This window comes from Silene latifolia, chromosome X (assembly GCF_048544455.1).
Source record: "Silene latifolia isolate original U9 population chromosome X, ASM4854445v1, whole genome shotgun sequence".
NCBI classification, from domain to species: Eukaryota; Viridiplantae; Streptophyta; class Magnoliopsida; order Caryophyllales; family Caryophyllaceae; genus Silene; species Silene latifolia.
In genome coordinates, this window is record NC_133537.1 from 291,219,098 (window position 1) to 291,223,836 (window position 4,739).

The 4,739-nt window shown below is 35.4% G+C and overlaps 1 long non-coding RNA gene across 1 annotated transcript; it reads left to right on the forward strand.

Moving 5' to 3' along the window:
* The first annotated feature begins 755 nt into the window (after positions 1-755).
* Positions 756-3,771, forward strand: LOC141616914 (uncharacterized). The gene is made up of 3 exons (XR_012531067.1): positions 756-1,136; positions 1,542-1,806; positions 3,529-3,771. It is a non-coding gene; the product is annotated as an uncharacterized LOC141616914 (long non-coding RNA).
* The last annotated feature ends 968 nt before the right edge of the window (positions 3,772-4,739 follow it).

Here is a 4,739-nt window from a genome sequence, read left to right on the forward strand (position 1 = left end):
AAACCGTTTAATTCCCAAAAGTGGTCCCTAAGGGTAAGATAAGAAATGTATTGAACATACAACCGATCTCTTATTTTTTTTTTTTATAATTACGTAATTTATTTTCGCAGTACATTTTTTTACTCATTACAGTACTATTTGCACAATACTTTCCATTTGCATACCCCTAACTAAAAAAAATCTCTAAACCCTTTCCCCTTCTAACCACAAAACCCATCTATTCAATCAAATTTTTCCCATCATGAATCGTTAGTTTAATATAGATCATATATTTAACTGATTAATTGCACACTATTAATCAAATTAATATGTTTTTTTTAGTGTTTTTTTAGCAAATTATTCCATTTTTTAGGGTTTGTGGTGATTTGGGATATTGGGTGGTTATTTATTGTGTTCATTGGTTCAATGTTAATGATTATTGATTAGTGGCATTCCATCATAGCAAGTACTGTAGCAAACGTCCATGGTTAATGACCATCATTGATCAACAATTTTTGATTTTCAACGCTCACACCTTGCGCCATCGTGGAGTGACTTGCTGAATAATTGTGATCTATACAATCAGGCTGATTTAGTTGTGGGCGAGTGGTTGGTGGCAACGATGGTGCACAAGGAGGGGGCGGTGATTATCGGTAGCGGGGAGTAGAGGATGGTGGTTGGTGATGCGCGATTGTTTGGCGGTGGTGGATAGGGAGATGTAGAAATATAGGATCGGAGAGCATAGGGATTTTTGATAGAGAGGGAAAATGTAAGAAAAAAATGAGAGGCTTAAAATGATAAAAATGTACTGTGATGAGTAAAATACGTACTGTGAAAATCAACGCCCTTATAATAATAACTGAAAAAAGAATTTCCTCTTTCAATTCTCTAGCCAACACGTCTAGCGGTTTCTCCCTATTGCTTCTTTATTCATTCTAAGTTTTCCTCTCCTTCCTCATGTCTCCATAACCTAATTACTCCGTATTGTTGTTTCAGATCCTAATTAGATATTAACACCTTTTCAATTCATTTATATAACCTAAGTATAATTTCTTCTCCTTGTCCTCACTAATTCGAATTTCAGGCGAAGGAGGAGGCAATTTTAGAGACGATTCGCGGCTGGAAGAACATCAATTTGGACAATTTTTGTATTAAAGGTAATTGAATGCATTTAAACTTGTTTTTATTAGGATATTGTATGTGTACTAATAGGAAATTGTGTGTACGGTTTGTCCCTGTTGTTGATGATTTTTGATCTTATTAGTCATGGTGATTGTCGTTAAATCGCTGATGGTTTAATGGGATTCGATTCACTAATATGATGCTAAATTGATAGTTATTGTTGTGGATCATAGTATTGAAATTATGCCTAATTGATATATGTAAAGTGTAGGTTTTTGTTTAGGTGATTTTAGGGATTATTTGGTCTAATTATTTGGTGCTTTACAATTGTCATTTGGCAAAGGATTGTTTGTGCGAGGATATTTTGTTGTAATGGCTGTCTAATAGTTATTTCTATGCATATTGGTTGTGTTGCTAATAAGCGTGGTTAGTTACTGCAGGCTAGACGCTGCTGCCTACTGGTTTTGTGTTGGTGCCCTATGCTGGCTGACTGTTAGTTGTTGTTGTGCGCTTCCGCCTGGTGATATGCTGCTAGTTGTTATCGCTTGTTGCTGTTAATTGTTGCCGCCTGATGCTGCCGACTGCTATTAGCTGTTAGCTGTTGTTGTTGTTGCTAGATGTTGTTGTGTGCTGTCCGTCTGTTGCCTGCTGCCTGAAGGTCTGGCCTGTTGGCTGGTTGCTGGTGCTGCTTGTAAGCTATACTAGGTAATTAATTCTTCTCATTTCTTCCTTTGTTTATATTTTCTTTCTTTTCCAAACTGTTAAGGACTTAGGCAATTTACACCTCTTATTCGTATATTTATTTCTTGCAAATTTGGGCATTAAGTTAATATTATAGATTTGACTTATTAGGTCCTTAGCATTTCATAAGTAAAGGTAGAATTTTATCTTACTTGACTTCTATTGCCTTTCCTTTGTGAAAATCTTTCATCAGCTACTTTGACTTCTATTCCCTTCCCTTTGTGAAAATCTTTCTTTGTTTATAGGTTGCTAGATGTTGTTGTGTGATGTTTTGTTTGAGGGTTCTGAATTATTTTTATTATCATGTCATAAAACTTACATTAGCACATTTCACTCAGGCATTTCAGTGATGTTGGGGGACGTTTTGCAGGCATAGCTAATTTGGTTAAGATCAGGGTCACCGGATTCGCTAGGGACCCCACGAATCGCGAATTCTTAAGAGCGAATTATATCCTATCGCTTAATAAAAATACACATAACACACATTCTATAAGAGCGAATCGCGAATCGTTAACGGCGTATTCATAGCGAATCTGGTAACCATGGTTAAGATGTTTAACGAATGGCTGAAATCCTGCACTAATCACTTAAACTAGTATTTAAGGTTTTTGTGCGCTGTTACTTGTTAGAGCTTTTGAAACTTAGTTTTTAATTTTTTATAGCCAATTGTTGCTTGTTAGTCTGAAGTAGCATTCGTGGGAATAACGTTAAGTGAGCCGTAATACTGAGCAAACCAAATTCATTTTGGTCAAGTAATCTTTCACTTGTTGTCGATTTCTTATATAAATCCGTTTCATTCTTTACATTGTTCTTAACAGCAATGAAGTATGAAACCATTTCTTTTTTCCTGCAAACTGGCAAAAATTAGAAAACTAATTATTCCCTACGAGTTAGTTAGTTTACAAATGCATATATTTTCCTCTTCTTCTCCATAGACCCAACATTAACATTATGACTTCTTTTATAGACGCCCAACAGCAAACTTTCAGGAGTTTTTGTTCATTAGTTGTTGGATATATTGGCAACAGTGTAGTATTCTATGCGATAGGTGATTGTTGGTATTGATAATTAAAACAAGCGAAATCTTAGTCAAGACAAACACAGATGAACTGGTTAGCAGCTCAGCTCAACTTGGCTGGTGGCATCATGCTTCTTCATTTCTTCTGGCTCAGAATTCCTAAGATACTAAGGTTCTTGAGTATAGTCCGTACTTGATGGCACTAATGAAATCTTGCCTTTTGCTACCATGTTTTTTTATCCTTACATTAAATAACAGAAGAGACTAAGATGTTTAGGTAAATTTTGTTTTCCATTTTACGCTTACGTTAAACATGTAATCCACTTGTCAAAGTTTCAAGCATAAACGTGTCATTTTATCTTTTTTTATTCGTCTCCTCTTCTCCTCTGTTAATTTTAAATTTCTAAATATCTGTATATGAATCAATAGTTTAGTTAGTGGGATAATTTCTAATTGTTCTCCGTTGTTCTGTTCTAGTGTACTAGTCTGAATGTCCTTATTTTCTTGGAGTAATTTTCTTTCCTGGAGTATGGACTGCCTACTATGTTGTATCTAGCTACTTTCAATCCATGTTCAAAATTAGCTCTACATGTTGAATAATGAATATCATGTTGCAATAGGTTACAAGAATTCAGTTTTTACTGCTTATATTTTTTCCCTTCATGCAGGAGCGAGGCTGGTGTGATGATTTCGATTTTGGGTAAAGATATAGATGATTTCAACGACAAAGTTAACTTGAAGAGTTATTATTTTGATAGATTTATTCCTTTTATAATTGGAGAGTAGTTTATACGAATCAAAGTATAATTGTAAGTTTGGTTGCTTTTAAAAGTTGATGGTGATTATGTAATTTAACAATTGTAATATTTTAATGATTAATTTTTTTATTAATATTATGTAGGTGTCTCGACTAATTTGATTTTTTTTGGTTTTAAATAAAATATAAGAGACCGGTTTTAGTTCAAAAATGGTTTCAAAGATAATATCAAAGAGACCGGTTTTAGATTAAAACCGGTTTCAAAGATAATATCAAAGAAACCGGTTTTGACCAATAACCGGTATCCCACACACTAATCAAAGAAACCAGTTTGTAGTGATAACCGGTTTCTTTGATATAATCAAAGAAACCAGTTTACATAACCGGTCTCTTAGGCTAAGACACCTATGAGCTAGAGACCGGTTATAAACTGGTTTCTTATGGCTTTTTTAACCGGTTTCTTTGACATTTTTTGTAGTAGTGATAGTTGGATACCTCTCGATTCGGCTCCGGGACCCTGTAGATACCTCATTTCTGCACCTCTCGCAAACCACCCGGTGATGATTGGGCCGCATGTTTTCTACGCGGAACGATTTGTGACAGTTCGTAAGTTTATCGTCAAGTGATTGCTCAAATACTAATGTCTACCTCTTAGTTGTCATCTACGTGCCGATACGGTCGTTTTGACAGTAATTAGAGTACATTTGGAGTCCGGGCCTAAAACCGTCTTCATTTTCTGATAACCGTTAAATCCCGAGTCAGAATGTTATGGAATGTTCCGGATATTTCTATTCCATATTTTATAAATATTTCACAATCTTTATCCTTTGGTAAACAATTTCCTGTAATATTCACATAATATATTAAGGAAAACCAAATTATTCTGTCCTTCCATAACTCAAACACGGAAATCTTTCTTCTGCAGGAAGAAACCACTTGGGAACAGACGCAGCAGGTGTTGCGCCTCTTCCAAGAGACGCAATGGCTGCTGCCCCTCTTCCCAGGTCCTTTTCTGCGTAATTTTCGTATCTTTTTCATATCTTTCCGAGATTCACTTCCAAAGACTCTTCGAAACCCTAAATCCTTCACGTGATTAGTATAAATAGGAGCCTTCGCTCCTCA